This window comes from Dromiciops gliroides, chromosome 5 (genome assembly GCF_019393635.1).
Source record: "Dromiciops gliroides isolate mDroGli1 chromosome 5, mDroGli1.pri, whole genome shotgun sequence".
Taxonomy (NCBI): Eukaryota; Metazoa; Chordata; class Mammalia; order Microbiotheria; family Microbiotheriidae; genus Dromiciops; species Dromiciops gliroides.
In genome coordinates this window covers 218,615,058-218,641,658 of record NC_057865.1, presented here as the reverse complement: position 1 = coordinate 218,641,658, position 26,601 = coordinate 218,615,058, and the positions used below count along the sequence as shown (strand labels likewise).

Below are 26,601 nucleotides of genomic sequence, written 5' to 3'. Positions count from 1 at the left end.
AGGGTTTTTAAATGAAATAATATTTGTAAAGGGCTTAGCACAGTGCCTGGCACATAATAGGCTGTCCATCAATGCTTGTTCCCTTCATGGCTATAACAAGAAACTCTATATAACACCAGCTACTTCTTGGTGTCCCACATGCGGTAACCGTGATGGCCTTTGTACAACTTAACCTTCTGCCATCATTGCACCAATGGAACCATTTCTGAGGACTGGAACTTGAGGTCTTTCAGTCTGCCTTCTTAGCTTGGATAACTTCTCACAGTCCATCGTCAACCTTCTAGTCATCCACAGGCGACTAAGAAAAACAGGGGTTGGTCTCATAAAACTAGGCTCATGTATACCAATGATAGGCTGTCGGGTAGAACTCCAGGCTCTTCCATTTGGTTGTGATCCCACTCCTTAGGTGGGACATCCACCTTTCATCTCCTCCTTAGAAATTACTAGGGCTTTTGTGTCACTTGGCCTTCAGGACAGGATAACAATATCCGCATTGGTTTTCCCAGGCTGGTAGCCTGTGCAAAATTCAAAATTGGCCAATGTTGCTACCACTCTGGTGAATAGCATCTAACTTGCTTGGTATTTAGCTCCAGATACATAATCTTTGACTTTTTTAGTGAGAATTCACTTCATTTTTTTGAGGGGAAGGAGTGTCCTAAGTTTATTGGAAAGAAGTGAAAAGTAAATATTAATTAGCTCCTCTTGGTGTTTTGAAGTTTATTACAACAGAGGACTAGGTAACTTGCAAGTTGGACAAACTTCCAAAGTCCAGGAGTTTCAACATTTCTTTGGTATCAGGGTCCACTTCAGTGATCTCCTGATCCAAAGTTGAGACCTCGGGGACATAGTTATTCCTCCTTTCTCTTTCTTCTTCCTGGAATTTGATGGAGATATCTCTCACAGGGCCTCCCTGGATCTGCTTTATCAGATGAGTAACATATCCCACAATCTCATTGTGGAGCTTCTTGCTGAGGATGATGGCCGTCCCCTAGCTCAGGCACTTGTTGGTGTGGAAGTTGTTGTCCAGTAAGGTGTAGTACTTTTCTATGGTGACCCATGCTGTCTTCTTCATGATCTTGGTCGGAACATGACCTATGTTGGCTTGGGAAGGTGTGTGTATGGGGGTGTTGGAGGGAGTCCAGTCCACTTCAAAGAAGAATTCCAATTTGTGTACAGAACAGCTAGTCTTACTGACATGGTCTAGTGCATCGGGTACTGGACTTGGATTTAGGGAGACCTGGATTTAAGTCTTTTTTTTTTTTAATAGATTTTTTGTGGGGCAATGAGGGTTAAGTGACTTGCCCAGGGTCACACAGCTAGTAAGTGTCAAGTGCCTGAGGCCCGATTTGAACTCAGGTCCTCCTGAATCCAGGGTTTGTGCTTTATCCACTGTGCCACCTAACTGCCTCCTGGATTCAAGTCTTGCCACATACATTTACTAGCTATTTATTCTTGGGAAAGTAACTTGTTCTCTCTGTCTTCGTTTCCTCACCTCTACTGCTGAAGGCAAATGATTTCCAATGACATCACTCTTGGTACAAGGACTGCTCCTAAGCCTTCCAGGTTAGCATCTATTTGGATGTTAATACACCATCTCTGTTGCACATTAAATTCAAAATTTTAAAAATTGGTTCACATTTACCTAATGATCTACAAATTACTTCAAGGGGTTTAGAGTTGTTAAGGGCAGGATTAATTCAAGCCATTACTTTGTTAGTTCAGTTTTGAAGTTGGCTCAAAAATGAGGATATTGAACAGTTAATAAAAGGAGGTTTACTTAGTCCTAACATAGAATCTTCAACAACAATACAGTGACACTTAGCTCCCATAGATTCAGGCCCCTTTCATCTCCATATTCATGTCAGGTCATAAAGGCCTGGTGTGGTAATTAACATGATCTTTTGACATTTACCAAGTCTGAAAGACCCACCACATCAATACAGCCAGAGAGGTTCTCCAGAAACTGCATTCAAGGACATAGCTTGAGCTAATCAACCCTTTGTCACCTCTTAGGGTGAAAAAAATTAGCCTTATCCCATATTGCTAGAGGGAGGAGGAGCCCAGGAAGATTTATCAATTAGTTCTGAGCCTCAACCCTAGTTTATTGAACATTTAATATACCATCAGCTCTCATTATATCTCAAATATCAGTGACTAACTATACAATTTATTAGCATTGTAATGAGCATTAACACAAAGACATAAATTATTTACAATGTTTTAGCTGTGAAGATCATGGCCAATCACTTCAAGCCATCTCTATTGCCTTTGATTCTCACTTGTGAAACAAGGTACCATCTATCATTTCCTAAGATTACACCCAAAGTCTCTCAAGAATTCTTTTCTTATTTACCCACAAAAAAAGGAACTAAATTCACTCCTTTCAGGGAATCAGCTTTTTCTCTCCATTCTCATAGTCTCTCCAGCCATAAACAGGTAACTTTTCAGAATGACAATCTTTTTGTCTCTTCGTTGATGATAATGAAAACTCAGTGTCTTTACAGATGACAATTAAGACTCTTCATCTCCTCAAAGACTCCTAATAAATCGAAGTTAAAACTCATGGGGGCATATACTTTCACTCATCACTGACTTGTCAATGGGAGTTTAAACTGCCACTCCACAAGATTCCAAAGTCTCTTAAAGATACGGTAACAGTAGAGTGTCCATGAAAAAGACTACTAAAGCTGGTGGTACCTAACTCTATAAAATATATACATTAAGTACATACAGAAAAAGTACAAAATAGATTCGAAGAATGAGGGCCCTAGCAGTTGAATGGATCAGGAAAGATCTCTTACAGAAGGTGCTATTTGAACAGTGTCTTGAAGGAAGTAAGGCATTGTAGGAGTCAGAGATGAGAAGGCACGGGGAATGACCAAGACAAAGGCATGGGAATGAAAAATGTAGTCTTGAGTGTGAGAAACAACCAAAAAGGTGAGTTTGGCTAGGGAGTAGAGTTTGGGAAAGGGAAAAATATATGATGAAAGTGGGAAGGTGGATTGGCCTCAAATTGTGAATGGCTTTAAAAGCTTAAACAGGAATTGGTAGTGTATCCTAACGATGAAAGGAAGTCACTGTTTGAGATCTTCGATTAAGGAAATCTCTAATTCAGGAAAATCGCTTTGGTTACTGTGTAGAGGAGGGATTGAAGAACAGAAAGTCTTGGGGGAAAGACACCCTGCAGTAGTCAGGGTGAGGCATGTTGAGGAGCTGGATTAGGTTGGTGGCCATGTGAGAAGGGGACAGATGTGAAAGATGTTGTTGAGGTTGAATTGACAAGAATTGGCAAACTGATTGGATTATGTAGGTGGGTTGAGGCAGAATAAGATATGGAGAGTGGCATAGAGGTTTCCAACATGGGAGAGTTGAAGGATGGTGGTACACCTCTCAGAAATAGGGAAGTTCAGAAGAGAAATGAGTTGAGGGTGGAGGTAGGGAATCCAGTCAGAAGTCAGATTGCAAAGAGCTGAGAAGTGAATCTGAGGCAGGAAATGGAGGAAATACATGTTGACAGCTTTTTTTTTCCTACAAATTTGGCTGAGAAAGAGAGGTATAGGGAGATAGCTTGAGGGAATACTTGGGCTGAGGAAAGGTTTTAGCTTTTTTTTTTTGGTGAGGCAATTGGGATTAAGTGACTTGCATAGGGTCACACAGCTAGTAAGTGTCAAGTGTCTGAAGTCAAATTTGAACTCAGGTCCTCCTGACTCCAGGGCTGGTGCTCTAGCTACTGCACCACCTAGCTGCCCCCTGTTTTTAGCTTTTCTTGTTTTTGTTTTTGTTTTTTGCAGGACAATGAGGGTTAAGTGACCTGCCCAGGGTCACACAGCTAGTACGTGTCAAGTGTCTGAGGTCCAACTTGAACTCAGGTCCTCCTGAATCCAGGGCCCATGCTTTATCCACTGCGCCACCTACCTGCCCCCTGTTTTTAGCTTTTCTTAAGGATGAGGGAGATGGGTATAGGAACCTGGAGACAAGAGAGACATGACTAGGGAAGGGGCATGACTGAGGGAGGGATCTCCTGGAGGGTACAAGAGGGATCAAGGGCATCAAATGAGATCATTTCTGTAAAGAACTTAGCTCAGTGCCAGCCACATAATAGAATCTATACAGATGCACATTTTCTTCTCTCCCTTATGTTGAAGAGGAGAACCTAATTATCATAGAGTGGAAGGGAGGAGAGAAGAGTGAGGGATGAGATGAAGAGGGAGCTTGTGGCCTACAGTTTGTATATCTGGGTAAAGTATGACATGAAATAAACATTTATGAAGTGCCTACTGTGTACCAAACACTGTGCTAAGCTCTGGGAATACAAAGAAAGGCAAAAGACAGCCCCTGTTGTCATGGAGCTCACCACCTAATGGGGAAGGACAACAAGCCCACAGCTAGGTACACACAAGATATGTACAAGATAAATTGGAGATAATCAGTCAAGGGAAGGAAGGCACCAGAATGAAAGGGGACCAAGACAAGCTTCTCCTAGAAAAGAGAATTTTCGCTGGGCCTTTTGAGGGAAACCAGGAGGTTGGAGAGCATTTCGGACGCGAGGCTGGGAAAATGCCAGGAGTTGGGAGGTGGAGGTGAAGTCCTCAGCTGAGAGAGGGGAGGGAGAGGGAAATTTGGGGAATGAAGAGGTTTTGCTACAGTGTAGAGAATTAATTAGGGAGGAGCAACAAGACTGTTCAGCTACTACAGATCCACAAGATGAGGGCCCTGTTGAGATTAGATAACAAATTTCTAGTGGATCTAGGCAGCTCAGGTCTGTCAGCAGTACCTGAGTGGTAGGAGGAGAGGTAGGTGGTGGGAATGACACAGAATGGGCATTCAGCAAGGCATGAGAGATGCGGCAGAGTTCAGGGATAGGGCACCAGACTCGGATTCAAGAAGACCTGGGTTCTAGCATTGCCTCATATATTTACTAGCTATTTGTCCCCGACTCTTCGTGCCTTCGTTTATTCATCTATAAAATATTGGGATTGGTTTTTTAGGTTCCTTTCAGCCCTAAATCTATGGGCCTGAGTAATGTGGGGGATGGGCATGGGAAGGGACTTTCTGTGCTAAGTGACAAGCCATGTAATATGTGGGAAGTTGCTGGCAGCTCAAATGCCTTCTGGGTAGAAGGGATCTTTAGCCAAAGATAATTGGACTAATTTGGACACTTTGGAAGTCGGAGGAGGAGTATGATAACCTTATTATCACTCATAAGGATTAGGAAGCGAGTCACATCCTGAATAATCCAAAACTAGGACGGATCTCAAAGTACTTTCTCTGTGGTTTTGGAATGTTCCATAAGATCTTTTCGTTTCTATAATTCCTTGGCTGTAGTCTGGGTCCAGGCCAATATTCAAACAAATTTGCAGTTCTTAGGGGAAACTGAGGGGAAGGGGCCCAGAGCCTGGAGGAGAGGGAAGGTATCTTATTAACCAATGGCTATCTAGTTATCTAGCGCTTTCCTAAAATATTGTTGTTCTTTAACTCTCAATTCCAAATAACCCCATGGAATAGACAGGCTCTGAGGCTCATGGGAGTGAAGAATGACTTGCCCAAGGCCTTACAACTCTCTAGAAAGTAAGGATTCCAGTCCAGGTCCCTTCACCACAAGCTAGAGTTCTTCCTATGTTGCTTTTCTCAGCTCAGGGGGTTGCAGACCCTTCCCCTTCCCTCATTAATGTAAATTCATTGAAATAAATGTTTATTAACCCCCCTAATTTGTGCTTGCTGGGGATATAAAAACCAATACAGGGGCAGCTAGGTGGTGCAGTGGATAGAGCACCGGCCCTGGAGTCAGGAGTACCTGAGTTCAAATCCGGCCTCAGACACTGAACACTTACTAGCTGTGTGACCCTGGGCAAGTCACTTAACCCCCATTGCCTCACTAAAAAAGAAAAAAAAAGAAACAAAGAAACAAAAAACCCCAATACACACATAGAAAGGAAGCAATTCCTCCCCTCTAGGAATTGAGTAGAGAGTGGTGGAAGGGTTGCATCTGGTTCAAAATCCCCCTTTAATACTTGAGTGGCCTAGTTGCCTAACCTCTCTGAGTTACAATTTCCTCCCCTGGTGCTGGTGAGAATCATTGATAGAGAGCTGGAAGGGATATCAGAGGCCCTTCACTTGAAGAAACTGAGGCCCTGCCCTGATGTCATACAGGTAATAAACATCTAGGATGAAATTTGAACTCGAATCCACTAACTCAAGAGTCATTATGCTTTCTTTTTAAAAAGCTTTTTAAAGGTTCTTTTTAAATGATCAAGCATTCGTTTTTTTTTTTATCCCACTTACAAAAAAGGAAGGAAGGAAGAAGAGAGAGAGGAGAAAGAAGAGAGAAGGAAAGAGGAGAGAGAAGGAGAGAGAAAGGAAAGAGCAGAGAAATAGGAGAAAGAAGAAAAGGAGGGAGGAGAGAAAAGGAAAAAGAGGAGAGAGGAGAGAGTAAGAATGAGAGAGAGAGAGAGAGAGAGACTGTATCACATTAAGCAAAACATAGTCACACATTTGTCACATATATGGCATATTGGTCCATCATCTCTCATTCGTTAGGTGGGTAACATTCCTTTGGAGTCATGGTTGATTATGCGGATAATCAGGAGTTCTTCATTAAGTCTTTCAGAAGTATTCATTTTTCTAATACTGATTTGTGCCATATATATAGGTATATATTTATATACTCAGGGTATAAATTGTTCTCTTGGTTCTAGACGTTCAGTTTGCTCACAGCACCAGTTCCTACCTGTTTTTCCATATCTCTCTGACATCATATTTTCCCTTGTTTTTTGACTCACCATCGTACTCCATTCCATTCAAATACCACCTTTAGTCTGGGAGTCCTTTCTACTGTAGCACTCATACCTTTGTGTTAATTATCATGATTTGCCAGTGGGGATGCAACGTGCACACCAATAAGAAAAGACAAAGAGATTTGAGGAAAGAGAACACTCTGAACTGGGGCTGAGGGGAGGGGAGAGCTGTTAGGAAAAGATTCAAGGTTGGCCTTGAAGGAAGATAATTCTTAGAGGCACAGATACCAAAGGCCTGCATTCCAGGCATGGTCGAATGGCCCCTGGGAATTCAAGGACTCAGTAAATGGAATGTGGAGTTCTGGGAACAGCTAGGCTAGTTGTGGGGAGGAACTCGAAATAAATCTGGTAAGGTAGATTGGACCCAAATTATCAGGGCCTTAAATGTCAGACTGAGGAGTTTGGCAATAGGGATCATCCAATGAGATTTTCCAGTTATAGGGGCTATAAAATGTAAGCTTTTTGAAAATCCAGAAAGCTCTTCCTAGCCCTTCCCCCAGTAGCTTCATTTAAATTCAGCAAACATTTTAAAAGCACCTACTATGCATAAGTGCTTTGTGGGAAGCTGATGGGGAAATAAAAATCGATGGGAGGGAATTGAGACTCCTCCAGGGGTGGTTTTTTGGGGGTGGAGGGCTGGGAAGTAATTAGATGGGTATGCAAATAAACATGAAACAAAGCAGAATGTATATCTGATACAGGAAAGATGCAGACCAGACCACTCTTAAGAATCCTTCCTTGTTGGCTGCCTTTCTTTGGGAGGAAGCACCTTGTGGGACAAGAGTGATATCCACAGGTAGGGGTGAAAAGGGAGAAGGTCTTCAGCCTGTCGGGAATTCTTGGAGAGGGATGATTTGGCAGGAGGAGCTTAGTGGTCCAGTTCACCTGAGATATATCCCCTATGAAAAGGCTTCAGGGCGGGCTGGAGATGGATTATGGAAGGCTGTTGAATGTCAAGCTGGGTTCATTGTGAGTGTTTATTACTGTGTTTCTTACTCCCCCCCCTTTTTTTAAATTAAATTTTCTTTTTTATTTCTTTTTCTTTTTTTTCCCTTTACTCCCTTGCCAAAACAGAAGTTACTTGCAGCCTTCTTACCGAGGCACTCAATGCACTCTGGGACTTCTGGGTGGAGTTATACTCATTTTCCTTTCATAGCCAGGAAGGATGGGCACCTTCTTTTCCAGAATACCCTTCTTTCACTTCCAGTAGGGTCAGTCTGTTAAGCAGCAGGTCAGTGGGAAGTCCACATGGACTGAATTACAGTGGCAACAGGGATCCTAAGTTCTGAAACATTCCTTTTTTTTTTCCCCTTTTTTTTGCGGGGCAATGAGGGTTAAGTGACTTGCCCAGGGTCACACAGCTAGTGTCAAGTGTCTAAGGCTGGATTTGAACTCAGGTCCTCCTGAATCCAGGGCCGGTGCTTTATCCACTGTGCCACCTAGCTGCCCCTGCTGGTGAATTTTTTTAAAACCACTTTCTAGAATCTCTGCTGCTAAGTGTTTCTTCCTTTTCTTCAAAGTCACCTCATTTAAGTCATCTCAGATTAATCCTGGACCCTGGTCCCTCCTTCTACTCAGTTGACTCAGCGGGGGCTGATCCAGTTTGCAAAATATTTACTTAATCTTGTCTTTCTGTTGTTCAATTCAACAAACACCAAGTCCAATGGTGTACAAGGCTCTAGGTGCCGGTGATATTGGCAGTGGATGGCCACACATCACACAGACCCTGCTTTCAAGCTGCTTAGCACAGTTGAATGAGGGGAGTTCTAGACATAAATAGCTAGGATACACGATAGGACACGCTAAGTACAAGGGAGATGCTCTGAGAAATTTGAAGGATGGATGCCTTTTGCCTGGGGAGAGTCAGAGAAGGGGACCTGGAGCAGGTGGGTACGTGAGTTGGGCCTTGAGGTTAAAGGGAGAGTCTTTAGCAGATGAAGATAATGCTTTAGTCCATTCATGTCATGGTGGATGGTTATGAGCAAAGGAATAGAGAGGAGGGAACTTGGTTGAGAATGATGAGCAGGAAGGGGGCAGTCTAGTTTGTCTGGGATTCAGAGCATATGATATGATCAGAAATTTAGAACTGGCAGGGACCTTAGGGACTACCGAGTCCGACTCTCTCATTTTACAAATGAAGAAACTGAGTCACACAGATGGGTTAAGTGACTTTTCCAAAGTCAAACAGCTACTAAGTGTCTGAGGCAGGATTTGAACTTAGATTTCCTGACTCCAAGTACAACTCTATCCACTATGAGGCCTAGTTCCCTTTGAATACAAAGGGGAATAATCTGAGGTGAGGCTGGGGAAGGAAGTTGGATCCATATTGTGGAGGAGCCTTGAATGCCAGAATCAGGAATTTTACCCTTGATTTAATAGGTAATAGAAAATAACCGAAAGGTTTTGTATACACAGTTAATTTCACAAAGGCAGTGGTTAAGAAAATTTCTCAGGCATCCGAGTGAAAGACGTTGTTTTGTTAATCTCCACACATCACTGATGAAGGAGAAGGAGCCCTGGATTTTGAGTCAGGAGACATGGGCTCAAGTTCTAGTTACTAGCACTGGGATGTTCTTGGGGAGATCATACTACCCGTCTGAGCCTCAGTTTCCTCATCTGTAAATGAGGATGATAGCATACACTTGTGTCTACTGCCCTGGTCTGTTGTAGGAGTCAGATGAGAGGAGGGATAGAAAATGCTTTGTTGCCCGCAGATGCTTTATGGATGGGCACCTTGCCTTCTGTTATGACCTGTGTCGTGGGCAAGTGTCTCATCATGTGGCTGCTCTACTCTATGGAGCCCCATCCTCCCTTAGCCATGATCAGGAGAGGGAGAGAGAGGAGTGAGATGGTGTCTGAAGTTATTCAGCCTTTCCCGTGGATTTCCTCAGAGGTCATGGGTCATTTCTCATTGATTTTTATGCTCTACTTCTTCCCCTTGTCCAAGGAAAAGCAGAGGGGCAGGCTGGTCTTTCCCGGCACCCTTCTGTTTGATATCTCTGGTGTACATTGTACTTCAGGTCTTGGGTGTGGGCATGAGTTCTTGCACTGAGCTGAGGTCAGGTTGTTCTTGGAGATAACTGAGTCAGAAAAGTGAAGTGATTGTGTAGCATCACACAGCAAGTTGTGACATTTGAAGAAAACCAGAATTGGTCTCCTTGTTTAGTCGGACACTGACTTTGGCTTTTGTGGGTTATCCAGGACAGATGTTTGCTTCTAAAAGGATTCTCTTCATTCCTTTGTTACCTTCCAAAAGGATACCAGGCCATTCCCCCGAACCCATAATTCAGTCTATATTCAGAACACTCAAGTTTCTTTAAGTTCATTTATTTTACTTGGCTATGTTACTCATGTGTTATCATAATAATAGGTGTAAAGTTTTCAAGGGCTTTGACATATGTTACCTACTTGATTCTCAAAAGTCTATGAGATAGATGTTCTTATCTTTATTTCACACATGTGGAAATAGAGGCTGAGAAATTAAGTGAATTGCCTCGGGTCTCACGTGGCTGGCACACACCTGAGATAAGATGTTAAATATGTGCTTATAAGATCTACAAAGTACTTTCCTCACAACTCTGTGAGATCCCCACTTTCAGATGAGAAAACTGCGGTCACACAGCTAGAAAGTGTGAAAGGAGATCTCTTGGCTCCAGATCCATCTCTCTTTCATGCCAAACTGGGACAGCAGAGATAAGTGATACTTATATAATACATTGGTTTCCATGGTCAAAGAATCCCTTGTCTAGTGCCCAACAGTGATGAGTCCGTCTGCTGTCCTTAGCCAGGCTAGACCTCAGGTAGCAGATCTGTTGCTGGGAAAACCCTTCTAGTCATTAGGATCTAATGGAGCTTGGACTCACTGATATAACCTTCAAGAACTGATATAACCTTCAAGAACCTAGGGTCACCTCCGTATTATGGTGAGACATTAAAAGAGAGACACACATACATATATACACACATGCAAATCTATATACACACATACTCATATATACACAAATTTATAGGTAATATGAACAACAAAAGATATTAACATGGTTTGTAATATTTATAATACATACAAATTATGGGGTAGCTAGGTGGTACAGTGGATAGAACGCCAGGCTTGGAATCAGGAAGACTCATCTTGATCAGTTCAAATCTGGTGTCAGACATTAACTAGTTGTGGGCCCTGCGCCACCTAGCTGCCCCCCTTTCTCTAACTCTTAAACACTAAGCAAGTCAATTAAACTTACAACTGAGCTTTTTTTTTTTAAGGACCTTCTACACATAGGTATCTCTATAACTCCTCCCATTGATACAGACTTGTTTTAGTATTCATCTGAGCCCAGCAGAGTTAGTAAGGCCTATCTGCCATAAACCAGATCCTTTTCAGAGTCAAGTAGGAATAACTTTTGGAGCATTGGCTCTTTGGGGTTATCCATGCACCATACCTACCCCTACCTAGATTTTCTCTCCCCCACCCCAATATACATAAAGAGGCTACTGTTCCCTTTCTTCCTTCAAGGTTTCTCTGAGCAAGTCAATCAGCAGGCTGGCATGGGGCTAATTGGGGCAAAGATTTGATCTACAGGATTACCTAATCACAGCCCATTTCTCAGTAGGAACAAGCTTTGTCTTCTATCTCTAGATTTCAATCAATGATAAAAGGAATGAAACCAATCACTATGGGCTACTTATCTGTGATAATAATAATGATGATGATTATGACACCTAATGTAGTCCTTTAAGGTTTACAAAGCACTTTACAAATATTATCTCATGTGAACCTCACAACAACCCTAGGAGGTAGGTGCTATTATTGTCTCCATTTTACAGATGAGGAAAGTTAAGTGACTTAGCCAGGGTCACACAGCTTTTAAGCGTCTGAAGCCAGATCCTGACTCCAGGTCTAGCACTCCATCTGTCCCGGATACAATACATCTGTCCCCTATCATAGAACACACTCGGGACTTCTCCACATCCCCCAAACCTCTCTCTTTTTTTTTTTTTTTAGTGAGGCAATTGGGGTTAAGTGACTTGCCCAGGGTCACACAGCTAGTAAGTGTCAAGTGTCTTGAGGCCGGATTTGAACTCAGGTACTCCTGACTCCAGGGCCGGTGCTCTATCCACTGCGCCACCTAGCTGCCCCTCCCCCAAACCTCTTAAAGGCATGGTTGTGTAGTAGAAAGGACACTGCCCTGGGGATCCAAAGACTTGGGTTCAGGTCCCAGCCCCTATTATGAGACTTTGGCCAGGCCCCCCCCCCCAGTTGCACCCTCAGCAGGGCCCAATTAAATTAGGTGGCTCTACATTTGATATTACAAGACTTAAACAGCCTAGCTTAGCTTGGCACAAAGTAAGCACTTAGTAAATTCTTTCTCTCTGAATCTCTCAACTTTTTGTGCATTAATTCATCATTCCCACAATTTACTCCTTTATTCATTCACTCCTTAAACAATTTCTTGAGCACCTACTATGTGCATAAGACTAAGGGATAGTAAGAGCTAAGATAGAAATCTAACTCTCAGGGAGCTTTGAATTGATTTGTGGAGTAGAGTAGGCAACGCATATGGAATATTGGAGTAACAAAATGAGATAATATTTATAAAGTACTTGTATAGCACCTGGCACCCAGTAATAAATGCTTGTTCCTGTTTCCCTTTCCTTCCTCTGTTGGAAACGATAGGGACAATTACAAAATGAACAGTGCAAACTGCAAGTATTTTAGGAGTTCAGAGGACCAAAAGATCCCTAGTGATTCGGAGCAAGCAGGCTTCTTGGAGAAAGGGAAACTTCAGCAGGGACTCTGAAGGATGGGAAAGATTTGGATAAATCAGGTAGAAGCCGAGGTTTGCTGGAGCCTCGACTGGATGGTCGCTGCATCTTCCTTCAACTCTGAATTCTGTGATTTGGTGATAAATTCATCTTACCAGATAGATTATGCCCATCTTTCTAGCTTGTTGAAATCTTCTTGAGTCCTTACCCAATCCCGTTGCTATAACCATCACTGTCAGTTCTGTGTACTCTGTAAATTTGACAAGCAATGTCATCTTTACCTCCATTCAAGTTACTGATGAGAATACTGAAAGCACAGGACCAAGGACAGATTCCCGGGGTGCTTCTCCAGAGATTTCTCTCACAGAATCTCAGCAGCAATGCCAGGTTGTCCAACCTGTTAACATCTCTTCTTTGAGTCCAGACACTGAAACAGACCCAAATCCACCTAACGCTGTTGTTGGAATTGTAAGCCAGTGCACACTTTTGGGGCAACAGTCTGCTCATATAAGGCATCCTCAGTTCTTGTAAAGAAGGGAGGATTTATACGCTTAGTATAGGTCAGCTGGGTGATAGGGCATCCTCAAAGGCTAATGCAATCTCAGGCTTTCTTGTTTATGTATAATATGATCTGCTAACTTTTTCTGTTCATTCAAATCTTTTTTTGGGGGGAGTGAGTCAATGAGTAAGTAAGTGACTTGCCCAGGGTCACACAGCTAGTGTCAAATATCTGAGGCTGGATTTGAACTCAGGTCCTCCTGAATCCAGGGCCAGTGCTTTATCTACTGCGCCACCTAGTTGCCCCCATTTCCAAATCTTTGACCCCATTTGGGGTTTTCTTTGTAAAGATAATGGAGTGATTTGCCATTTCCTTCTCCAACAAATTTTATAGATGAGCAAATTGAGGTAAAGAGGGTTAAGTGACTTGAACCAGCAAGTGTCTGAGGTCAGATTCGAACTCAGATCTTCCTTACTCTAGGCCCAGCTCCCTCTCCGCTTCTCCACCTAGCTTCTCCACCTCTCTCCACTTATGCATCAGCAGTTTGAATATCCATATGGTGATTTCTTCTAAGAATCACAGCTCTGCCTCTGTTCTAATATTCATTTTATTTTCTTTTAAAATTTTTTTCAACTAAAAAGCACTTTCTTTATGTCCCACAACTCTTCTAGATGAACAACAAAAAGAAGAGAAAACCCTCACAATAAATATATACTAAAGCAAATCCAACGAAAGAATTTGCTTTGCTTTACTAGGCATATTTATTATGAGGGCGAAGGATGGATTGGAAGGTGGAGAGATTAGGGACATCAGGGCAATCAATCAATAAGCAATTATTAAGCTCCTTTTATGTGCTGGGGATATGGAAGGGGTAAAAGACAGCTCCTGACCTTAAGTTGCTTATAGTCTAGTGGGGGAGACAAGAAGCATGGATTATGGTGGTGACACTAGAACTACTTTACATTGAAACAAGGCTTGAATATTTGAAAAGACCTGGGCTGGAGTTTGACTCCAAACTCCTATTTGGGTTGGAATCCTAGTTCTGCCCCTTATGAACTTAGACAAGTCTTCACCTCTCTGAATCTCAGTTTATCTGTAAAATGGGAATATTGATATATCACTGGTCTTGAAAAGAAAGCTCTTTGTAAACTCAAAAATGATATATAAACATGAGCAATTGTGATGAGCACTTTTCATTCTTAAAAGATATAGGTGGGGGCAGCGAGGTGGCGCAGTGGATAAAGCACTGGCCCTGGATTCAGAAGGACCTGAGTTCAAATCTGGCCTCAGACACTTGACACTCACTAGCTGTATGACCCTGGGCAAGTCACTTAACCCTCATTGCCCCCCACACAAAAAAAGACATAGGCAGGGGAGAAAGGAACAAGCATTTACTAAATACTCCTTATGTGCTAGCTAATGTGCTATGTGCTTTGCAAATGTTAGGTCATTTGATCCTCACAACAACTGTGAGAGTGGTGTTATTATCCTCGATTTATATTTGAAGAAACAGGTAGCAATTAAGTGACCTGCCCAGGGTTGTACAACAAGTATCTGAGGCTAGATTTGAACTCAGGTCTTCCTGACTCAAGGCCTAGTACTCTATCCACTGCCTGGTAGGGTATTGTCCCCATTTTAAGGAATGGAGCACAGAATCTTACTACATTTTGGGGAGTGGGGTGGGGCCATGAGGGTTAAGTGACTTGCCTAGGGTCACACAGCTAGTAAGTATTGAGTGTCTAGGTTGGATTTGAAATCAGGTCTTCCTGAATCCAGGGCCAATGCTTTATCCACTGCACCACCTAGCTGTCCCCCATCACATATTAATGCCAGTCACTTATTTATTCATTCTTCAACAAGCAGCTAAAGAGCCTCTTCTATAAAAGGCAGATTGGGGATATAAAGATGGAAAACAGCACAGTTTTTTCCTTCGAGGGGATTATAATCCACAGTTGCATTTCTTAACTTTTTCATGTCTTCTGGACCCTTTTGCATCTGGGGAACCCTTCTCAGAATTGTAGTTTCTTACCTACATCCATAATCCAAAGGAATGCTAAATTTCAGTTAAAAGTTAATGAAATAGGGGCAGCTAGGTGGCACAGTGAATAGAGCACCGGCCCTGGAGTCAGGAGGACCTGAGTTCAATTCTGGCCTCAGACACTTAACACTTACTAGCTGTGTGACCCTGGGCAAGTCACTTAACCCCAATTGCTTCACCCCCCCAAAAAGAATAGTTAATGAAATAAAGATGTATTTTTTCCCATCCAAGGTGAAAGACTCCCTGAAATATTTCCATGGACTCTTTAGGGTTCCATGGACCCTGGGTTAATAAACCTTGATGTGGTAGGATCATAAGATTTAACGCTGGCAGAAATCTTATTGATTGTATTACACTCTAACTCCTTCATTTTACAAATGAGGAAACTGAAGCCCAGAGAGTAAGTGATTTGACCAAGTGATTATAATCCAGGTCATAAGTGTCAGAGCTCAGATTCAGAGATCAGATGACAATGCTGGGCAGAATGTGACAGGTGCTGTAATAAAGGCTTATGGTGCTGTGGGAGTTCAATGGAAGCAGACATCCTCATAGGCCGGGAGGATTGGGGAAGCTTCATGAAGGAGACAGCAACAGAGCTGGGCTTTAAGGATCAAGATTTTGATGGGCAGGGATGTGTGAGGACAGAGGGAGCATTATTTCAGGTCCAGAGAAAGTAATGAACAAAGGTACTCAGAGAAAGATAAATATCCCCATGTTGGGGAAGAATTACTAATGCCGATTGGTTAGGGTACCTGGGGTGGAGTAGAGGAAGATGATGTTGGAGTGGTAACTTGAAGTGTTTAAATACCAGACAAAGGAGTTTGGTGTTAAATAATGCTTATTATTTAGGATCACATCTTGGCTGATTGTCTTTCATTCTCTCTCTCTTTCTTTCTTTCTTTCTTTTTTGCGGGGCAATGAGGGTTAAGTGACTTGCCCAGGGTCACACAGCTAGTAAGTGTCAAATGTCTGAGGCTGGATTTGAACTCAGGTCCTCCTGAATCCAGGGCGGGTGCTTTAGCCACTGTACCACCTAGTTGCCCCAAATAATGCTTATTATTTAATAGGCATTGGGGAATCATTGGAGGGGGTTTTGTTTTGTTTTAGCAGGGCAGTGGCATTTTTGGAGCTAGGAATATGGAGAATTAATCTGGTAATAGTGGGAAGGATGGTGATAGGCTCAGGGTTGAAGAATTTGAATAAGCAATTGGGAAATAGAGAGCTGGGAATGGGCAAGAAGGAAAAACACCAAATTCTTAGTTAATTTCCAAAAATTCTTGACTATAATCCTTCAAGCTCACTTCTTCCATAAGATGGTTTCTTAGCTGATCTCCTCACTCTTAGGGGCAGAGATCTATCTGTTGAGAAGAGGTTTTGATGAGGAACAGGGCTGAGAGGGGAGGGAAGAGGAGAAGCCAAGGCCCTTGGAGTCCACTGGATCTAGATAATAAGCAAGGATAAATGTGCAAAACCTCAGGTTGCTATGTAAAGGGTAGCTGTTGTTATTGGGTTTTATTTCCGTTTCTAGACCAGATAGGGAAATGGAGAGAGCTGGAAGGGTCCGTGGAGGTCATTTGACCCACCTACTCATTCAGATTAGATTTGAGACAGACTTTCTGACCCCTGCACTGAGGGGCTGCTCAGTTTCCCAGCATCCCTATATCAGAATATAGACAAAATGAGTATAAGGTGGTGTGGGATGGGGACGCTTGACATCTCCACCTGGATGGATGTCCTGTAGGCATCTCAAACTCAGCAGCCACAAAACAGAACTTATCTTTTGCCTTAAACACAACTCTCCTCCTACTTCCTAACTCATTTCTTGCCTAACTATCCCCTTCCTGTCAAGGGTGGGACCAGTCTTCCAGAAACCCTAACTCACAATCTCTCTCGTGCCTGGTGTCCCCTGCCAAGTGTTAGCGATTTCTCCTCCTCAAGCTTCTCTTAAATCAGGCCTGTTTCACTTCCCACATTACAATCTCCTCATTATCTTTTGCCTGGATTATTGTAATAGCCTGTTATTTTGGTCTCCTTGAAGTGCAGTGGATTAAGTGCTGAACTTGGAATCAGGAAGGTCCGAATTCTAATCCTACTTCAGATACTTTCTAGCTGCGACCTTCGGCAAGGCGCTCTATTTGCCTCAGTTTCCTCATCCCAAGGCTTCTCTGAGGATAAAATGAAATAATGTTTGTCAAGTGCTTTGCAATCCTTAAAAAGTGCTATATAAATTATTGTAGTTATTCAATCCCTCTTCCTTCCACATGGCTGCCAAACTAACGTTACTAAAAGACAAACTTCTGTTTGACCTTTAAATCCCGATCTGGCTCCAGCCTCTTTTTTCCAGGCTGATTGCATACACATGTACTCTACCCTCCAGCAAAACGGGCATACTTGCTTTTCCCCATACATGACATTCCATCTCCTACCTCTTTGCCTTTGTATGAACCGTGCCCCAGGCCTGGAATGTTTCCCCTCCTCGCCTTCAGCTCTTGGAACAAGGCTCATCAGCTTAAAGGAACTTTCTAGTTGTTCCCCGCCAAATCACTGTAAATTTATTTTGTTTATATCCTTTACATACTCTTCAGTGAGCATGCTAAGTGAGGGCAGGGCCTATTCCAGCTCTTTATTCCTATCCCCTGACCAGGCCTAACAACTATGCCATGTTGATTGATTGATCGGTTGATGAGATAGTGAGGATAAAAGGGCTCAGGCAGCTGGATAAATGAAAACAGAATGTACTCTGCCTCAGGAAGCCACCACATTTGGATTCCTAGGCTTGATTGAAGATAGCGGTGAAGAGCCTTAGGTGGGGGTAGGAGGATGTGACCTCTACTTTGGGGGCTGGGAGGAAGCCCAGTGTGGCACTTGAGAGTGAAGGAGGGCTTAGGAGGCCAGATCAGGGCTCCTCCTGTCTTCCCCACTCGTTTGTTCAGGCAAGGCCAGACTCGAGTCATTGAAAGGACACATTCTGCAGCTTCCCTGGCTCATCCCCTCCCAGAACTGAAATCATCTCCACTGAACCTTTCTCTTAGCGTTCAGTCCAATAAAGATTTATTGAGGACCTAGAACGTACAAGTCAGTGTTCCTGTGTTGGGCAGGATGTGAAGCCTTTCCTGAGAATGCCAGTGAATTTCTAGAGCTTAACTACTTCACTAGCTTCTCCTCAGTTCCTTGGTCTTAGCCCTCTATCACAGGATTGGTAATAGAGGTGTTTCTTAGACATTTCAGAGTTCAGAGTTTTAGGGGTTTTGCCTAGAGTCATGGCTTGTAAATGGTAGGTTCAGAATAGTTAATAGTAACATCTGGGGGCGGCTAGGTGGCGCAGTGGATAGAGCACCGGCCCTGGAGTCAGGAGGACCTGAGTTCAAATCCGGCCTCAGACACTTAACACTTACTAGCTGTGTGACCCTGGGCAAGTCACTTAACCCCAATTGCCTCACTAAAAAAAAAAAGTAACATCTGACACTTACATAGTATCTACTATGTGTCAAGCATTTTATAAATATTATCTCAATTATCCCATACAACATCCCTGGGAGGTTGGTGCTGTTATTCCACAGATGAGGAAACTGAGACAAAGGTTAAGTGACTTGCCCAGAGTCACACAGCCATTAATTATCTGAGACTGAATTGGAACCTTTTTGACTGAAGATCTAGTGTTCTATCCACCGCTGCAGATCTTCTCATTCCAAACCCAGGCTGAAGTTAGGAAGACCTGAGCAGCCTCAGACACCTACCTACTAGCTGTGTGACTCAGGCAAGTCACTTAAACTCTGTCTGCCTTCATAAAGTGGGGGAAACGATAGTACCTACCTATTGTTTGTTACTGTGAGGATCGAATGCAGTTATTTAAAAATTTCTTAGTACACTGCATTGCACATAGTTGGTTCTTTTTTTTTTTTTTTGGGTGTGAGGCAATTGGGGTTAAGTGACTTGCCCAGGGTCATACAGCTAGTAAGTGTTAAGTGTCTGAGGTTGGATTTGAACTCCAGTCCTCCTGAATCCAGGGCCAGTGCTCTATCCACTGGGCCACCTAGCTGCCCCACATAGTTGGTTCTTAATAAATGCTTTCCCCCCCACTTTAATTCCTCTTCCTACAACCCTTTCTTAGGTTGAATTTCCAGGCTGGCAATCCATTCTCATCTAGGCAGAGTGTCTCTCTTCCTAGAGAAGGTTGGTGTCACATTCCCTTGGGAAGAGGGAAATGTATTACTCAGTAAGGAGACAGTATCTTCACTCTCCTGTCCTCCCCCCCTCCTCCATCTTTGTTCCCCGCCCCCTCCATACTCCACACTCACATACCCCGGCCTCTGGGCTTTGCAGACAAATTAGAGCCCCAACATACAGAGATGTTGATGAAATTGGGGTTGTTTGACCTGGAGGAGGAAAGACTTGGGGAGGGAGTGGCAGACAGCGTAGTAACAGCTGTCTAAAATTTCAAGACCAGGATCCTGATAGAAGGAATATTAAGGCAGGGGGAAAGTGAGACGTTCAGGTTGTGAGGCAGCAGGGTCTTATATGGCAGGGAGGGATCAGTTCAGGATAGTGCGTAGGGGAGATCGGCAGGGTTTGGGGGAGGTAAAGCCAGTTTCACACACCCACAGAAGGCTCAGAAACTACCTGGAGGGTCAAATACCTTAGCAATGTGCTGCCTGGGCCAAGGATGTTAATCCCCTGGTGCTTCCTATCTGGGAGCAGGGATTTCTTCTCATGCCTACAGAGGAAAGGAAAGGAAGGAAGGAAAGAAGAAAAGAAGGAAAGAAGGAAAAAAAATTCTAGTTGCTAGATTTTTTTCACAATATCTCTGAGGGAAGTAGTGTAAGTATTCTTATATTCCCATTTTACAGATAAGGAAAATGAGGCTCAGATAGCAGGTAGCAGGTCCTTGGCTAGTAGGTGACAAAGCCAGAATCCAAGCTCAGGGCTTTTGATCCTCAGATCGATGCTCTTTCCACTATATTACTTTTTTCCCCCTTAATATTTCTCTTAAGAAGAACTTTGCGAATGGATCCAGTCTTGGAGACGGGAAGTGGGGTGGGGTGGATTGTTTGTGACTCTGGGAGATGGGGAGCATGGAGTCTAGGGCTTGGGGAGTATTGTTTGTAGGAGACAGGGGGGCTGGATACAGTGTAAGGGATAGTCGGTGTGTGGAGGGGAAACTTCAGTGTGTGAGATGGGAGGAGCTTAGTATAGGGAATGAGTGAATTAGTATAGGGATTTAGTACAGAGAACTGAGTGTGAGACTGGAAGGATAAGTGAGCTGAGTGCAGGGAGGTGAAGGTGAGCATAGGGGATGGGAGTGCTGAGTATAGAGGAGATGTTATTCGGGGAATGAGGAAATTGCAGGAGATGCGGGACACAGGGTAAAGGAATGGGGGCTTAGGCTGTGGGACAGGGCTCATGTAGCATATAGGAGCTTCCTAGAACAAGAGGAGATGTCAGATTGAGTGTGGGGGGGGGGTGGAGATTGAGCTTTCTACAAGACAAGGGCGATCAGTATAAGCCATGAGAAGCTGAATGTAGGGGGAGGCTAAGCCAGATGAAGCCATCTTTAAGGGTCCTAAAAAACCTCTGCATATTCTGAGATGGTTAAGAGTTATCTCCCTTCCCACCCTATCTCTCCCTCTCCACTTTTCACCCTGCCCACATCTGCCTGGGGATGGTTTTACCTGGGGGAAAGCTGCCGGCTCTAGGGAAGGCAGACAGTCTGGCTTCATTACAGGAGTTTCTAATACTCTGGATTCCCTTGGGTCTGGGAGAAGGACAGGGGTGAAGAGGTTATAGGAAGGGAGAAGAGAGGAAGCGGCAGGAGGGAGAATGGAGTTCTGCTGAAGCAGTGCTTTGGGAAGCCTGTATGCTGAGCCTGGTTTAGAGGGGGTGCCCTGAATTTCGCAGTCTACCTTCAGGAGGAAAGATGTCCAGGGGGCCTGGGATCTCATCTCTCTGGTAATTCCACTAACCCAGAAGCTCTCATCACAGTGGTCCTCTTGACTCCCACCCATGACTTCCTCCTTCCCTCTCTTCATTTAGAATTCCTTAGCTTTCCCCCAACTAATAGAAGGGAGGTTGTCTACAAAATCCAGAGTCAATAAATTTGACTCAAATGGGCTTTGTAGACCTAACAAGAGAAAGAGAACATAGGAGAATGGGACTAGGGTGAAGAAGACCCAGGTGGGGTGGCATACTAATTACTCAGTCAACATTTATTAAGCACCTGCTGATGTGCAGTATACTGTGCCAAGCCAGAAACAAAGACAGAAGTGAAAACATTCCTTGTTCTCAAGGATCTCATGGTATATGGGATAGTGGCGGTGGGGGAGAAGGATACATACATATATCAATATATACAAAGTAGACACAAGGTAATTTTTGAAGGGAAGCTACAAACTGTGGATTTCAGGAAAGACTTTATGCAGAAGGTAGCATTAGAGCCTGAAATATGGACACTAGAGACTCTAAGAGGCAGAGGTAAGGAGAGAGTTCATTCCAGGTATAAGGCACAGCCTAGGCAAAGGCAGAGAGGCTGGAGATGGAATGTTGCATGTGAAGAAAAGTAAGAAGGCTGGTTTGACTGGACAACAAATGTGTGGAGGGGACTAACGTCTAATAAAGCTGCAAAGGGTAGGTTGTAGCCGGGTTGTGAAGGACTTTAAATGTCAAACAGATTTTGTATTTTTTTCCCCCTTAACGTGATACAGAGCCACTATTTTCCAGAGAGACTGAACCAATTCACAGCTCTACCAACTGTGCATTCACTACCTTCCTTTCAACAATTGTCTCTTTCCTTTTTTGTTCCTTTGCTAATCTAGATGTGAGCTTGAACCTTATACTTGTTTTGATTTGCATTTTTTCTTATTAGTGATTTGGAACTTTTTTGTATGGTCTTTGATAGATGTATGAGAACTGCATTGGAGAAGGGAGAAACTTGAGATGGGAAGATTAATTAGGGGACTATTGCAATAATCCACGTGAGAGGTGATGAAGACCTTAAGTGGAATGATTCAAGTGGAGTGAATGGGACAAGAGATACATGTGGAATGTACACTTTTTTTTTTTTGTGAGGCAATGAGGGTTAAGTGACTTGCCTAGAGTCACAGAGCTAGTAAATATCAAGTGTCTGAAGTGGGATTTGAATTTAGGTCCTCCTGAATCCAGGGCTGGTGCTTTACCTACTGCTCCACCTAGCTGCCCCCTGGAATATACACTATCATACACACCAGCATAGATTTCAAGGTGAAACGAGCCTTCGAATCCATGATTTGTCAGATGATTAAATATATGGGGTGAAAGAATGAGACGTTGAGGATAACTCAGAGGTTTTTGATTTGAGAGACTGAAAGGATAGTGGTGCCCTAGACAGAAAATTGGGATGCTAGGAAGAGGATTTGTGAATTTTGGGGGAAATATTAAGTTCTGTTTTGGACTCAAGATGCTTACAGGAAACAGTTGGAAATGTCCAGGTAGCTAGGTGGTGCAGTGGATAGATCACCAGGCCTGGAGTCAGGAAGACCTGAGTTCAAATATGATCTGAGATACTTTCTGGCTGGGGGACCCTGGGCAAGGCACTTAATGCCTCAGTTTCTGCATCTATAAAATGAGATCCTATTTGTAAAGCACTTAACACAGTGCCTGGCACATTGCAGGTGCTGTGTAAATGTTGGCTATAGTCCTGTTCCGTGAGAAGCTCATGATGTGGGACTGCAGCTCTGGAGAGAAAGCCAAGCTAGGTAGATAGATCTGGGAATTATTTGCAAAGTGATGCTAATTAAACCCACTGTGAGGTGATGAGATCATTGCACTAAGCAAAAAAAATGGAGAAAGAGAAGAGAGAGGGGCCAAGGATTAGAGCTGTGGGATAGGCAGGCAATTAGACCAAGGAGGAGCTGTCAGACAAGTAGGTAGAGAAGCTAAGGGGCAGCAATGCCTTGAAAAGCTAGAAAAGAGAAAGTCTATGGGAGGAGAGGGTGATTCACTTTGTCCCTGGCTGCTGAGAGGTCAAGAGGGGTGAGCCCTGAGAAAAGACCATTGTCTCTGGCAGTTAAGAGATCACTGGTGACTTGGGAGAGAGAAGTAGAAAGAAGGGATGACCTTGGGCAAGTCATGTGACCTTTGGGGGGCCTCAGTTTCTCATTTATAAATGAGAGGGTTGGATTAGATGACCTCAAAGATCATTTCCAACTCTGAATCTTTGATCTTGTGACTTCTAGGTGGTCGTTCATTACCACAAGTACACACCCTGTACACATACCACCTGAACATACTCCATGCTTATAGATTCAGTGGCAAGAAATTGGGGGAAGGGCCGTGACCCCTTCAGTGTTCTGGTGTAATGGGGGAGATGAGGCAGATACCTAAGATATACACAGAGATGCAGACTGGACAGACAGGAGGAAGCTTAAAAATCTGCATCGGAACAAGGGTAAATGAAGTCACATTTTCTCATCAGTAAAACGAGGGAAGGGGAGTAAGTGGTAGCTTGTGCTCTAGCATTCTGGTCTGGATTTTGTGACTGAAGTGCAGACTGAGCCCTTCAGTGTGTGGGAGTGGGGCAGGTGTGTACAAATGTAACCTATGGCCCACAAGCCCACACTCCAGCAGAGTTCAGTCTTGGGGGCTTCTCCTCAATCACCTCTCTAGCTAATCTGGTTTGTTTGGTTTTTTGGTGAGGCAATTGGGGTTAAGTGACGTGCTCAGGGTCACACAGCTAGTAAGTGTCAAGTGTCTGAGGCTGGATTTGAACTCTGGTCCTCCTGACTCCAGGGCTGGTGCTCTATCCACTGTGCCACCTAGCTGCCCCAATTTTTTTGTTTGTTTGTTTTTTGCAAGACAATGAGGGTTAAGTGACTTGTCCAGGGTCGCACAGCTAGTAAGTGTCAAGTGCCTGAGGTCATATTGAACTCAGGTCCTCCTGAATCCAGGACCAGTGCTCTATCCACTGCGCCACCTAGGTGCCCCTCAATCACCTCTCTTTGGACTTCCCAGGGGAGGGGAGTAGGAATGGAGGTTTATGGGGCTTCCTGGAACAAGGAAAGCTTGGACAGGACACGGCTGGGGTGGGGGTGAGGGGAGGTTAGGGGTTTTCTTAGGGCCAGTGAGTAGCTTGTGCTCAGAACCACAAGGAACAGTCACGGAATAGGGAGCAGGTTTGGATGACTAAATTCGTGGGGCTGAGATCTAGGGAGAGCTAGGGAGCTGGTCTGGGGCTCTGCAGTCTCAGGAGCTGGGATCTGGGAAGGTCGGCTCCTGGACAAGAAGCAGCATAGAATGTTTGGAGTAATGTGTGAAATGTCATCAGGCCCTCCCTCCAAACCCAGCACTTCCTCTCACTGAAAATTTGTTTTGTCCAGGCCTGGGTGAAAGCAGTTAGAGGGCCTAATGAGAAATCGGGCTGTGAGCCTAATAGAGGGGGAATCCCACTGCCTCCTGCCCTCAGGCCCCTCTGTGGGGGAGAGGGGAGGGAGGGAGGGAGGGAGGAAGGACCTGCTTGTTGGGGACTTACAGAAACCTCTCAGTTTGGATTCAAAAGACTTTGGTTTGAATCCCAGCCCTGCCATCATGGAACTTTGAGCAAATCACTTCTCTCTTGGCCTCAGTTTCCTCATTTGTAAAATAAGGGTGTTGGGTGTAATTATCTCTGACATCCTTCCCAGCTTGGACATTCTATGAGTTGCAGCCACAAGTGGGATTTGAAGAGAAGCAAGGGGAAGAGATGACTGGGGAGGAGGAAAGAGGGGTTGTGGTCACTGGGGACCTAGAGAAGTGCAAGTAGTAATGCTGTTTTTACTATCCACAATTGATGGAGGGTTATTTTTCAATTCAATAAGTTTACTGGATAATAATTAAAACAGCTAAAATACCTATAGGGCTTATCTCATTTGATCCTCACAACAATCTTATGAGGTAGGTGCTGTTATTATCCCCTGTTTATAGTTGAGGAAACTGAGGCAAACAGAGGTTAAGTGACTTGCCCAGGGTCACACAGCTAATAAGTGTCCAGAGTTTGGATTTGAACTCAGGTCTATTTCTACTCAATTATGGAAGGGTTGCAATCGGCCTTAAAGGAGGGCATGCAGAATTGAAGATGTAGGTACTGGAGTAGAATACTACTAGGACCATCCTGATTTTTGGGTGCTAAGAACCCCAGGTCATGTGGCACAGGAAGAAGAAAGTCCCTGGGTCAGCTCCTTTTCAGCATCTCCCTTTCCTTCTGTTCTGAACCCACAGATTATTTAAAACTTGATGCCATGTGATTTTTTTTTTTACCCCTTCTAGAGTTCTAGGGCATGGGGTCCAGAGATTGGGGGGGTGACATTCAAGAACCAAGATTCAGACCCAGGCTACTTTCCTTCACAGCTATGGGGTGAGGCTGCAAGTATTATCCCCATTTTATAGATGAGGAGAAATGTTAGGTGACTTACCCATAGCTCCCAAGAGGGAGAGCTTTTGGGATTGTAAAATTTAGGACTGGAAGGAACCGTTGAAGATTAACTGGGTCCTCCTCATTTATGGAGGTGAAGTGACTGGACTTCCCTCACAGAGGTCCCACAGGCAGAGGCAAGAATCTGAAGCCAGGCCTGCAGGTCCCATTTGTTCTAGCTCTCTTTCTATTTGGGCTATTTCTAAATTCGAGAGTGTGAAGCCGGTTTACAGGGACCCCCTTGTGTGTGAGTGGGGGCGGGGGTCCTATAGGGGGTCGCTTAGTGTCCACTGGAGGGAAGATGCAAACAGGGAAAGGCTGTGACCTGATCCCTGGAACCGAGGGCTCCTGGGTAGGGGTCCAGCCTGCTGGGGCCGAGTTTGGGGAGCGGAGGGGTGCTGGCTGGGAGTGCAGGCCTAGGAAGAGAGAGGGCAGAAAGGGCCAAAGCGGGGAGGGGGAGGAGAAGCCTGAAAGGACCACCGCTGGAAAAGCCATTAGCTGTTCGAATGAGGTCGGAGCCCAGCCGAGGGCCGGAGCCGGCTTCGAAGCCCAGGGGCGCCACAAACGAGCTGTCACTCAGCGAGGGAGCAGAACAAAGGGTGCCGGGGCTCTGGTCCTGAAAGAGGCCAGATTGCCAGGGGAGGGGGGAAGGCAAAGGGCCGGCCCGCCCACCCCCACCCCTCACCCCCAGGCCACTCCTGCTGCCTGCCCACTTGCAGATGCCCTGGCTGGGGGGTGGCCGTGCGTGTGCGTGTGCGTGTGCGTGTGCGTGTTCGGGTTCGGGTTCTGTGTATATGGGCTTGCAGAAACTGTGTTGGGGGGGCGGGGCAGAATGAGGGGCAGGGCTGGGAGAAGGAAGGAGGAGTTGGCTTGTTCATTTGTTCATTTGTTCTGCATGGTCCAGCCTCCCTACTGAGGTCGATAGCGGGGATGGTGGAGGGAGGGCTGGATTGGGAGGTAGATCCTCACCCTTGCAAGACCCCAGGGCATAAAGATGGGCCATTAGACTTTATTTGGGCGACCTGTTTTATCAGTGATTCATTATCTTAATTGGAAATGAAGTGCCCCTGGAATTGCTTACCTTCAGCCCCAT

The 26,601-nt window shown here is 44.4% G+C and overlaps 1 protein-coding gene and 1 pseudogene across 1 annotated transcript in view; one reads left to right on the top strand and one right to left on the bottom strand.

Moving 5' to 3' along the window:
- FIGNL2 (fidgetin like 2) overlaps positions 1–26,601 on the top strand; it is a 52,678-nt gene that overhangs the window by 6,291 nt on the left and 19,786 nt on the right. The gene's annotated exons all lie outside the window — the stretch shown is intronic.
- Positions 689–26,601, bottom strand: LOC122728950 (annotated as a pseudogene).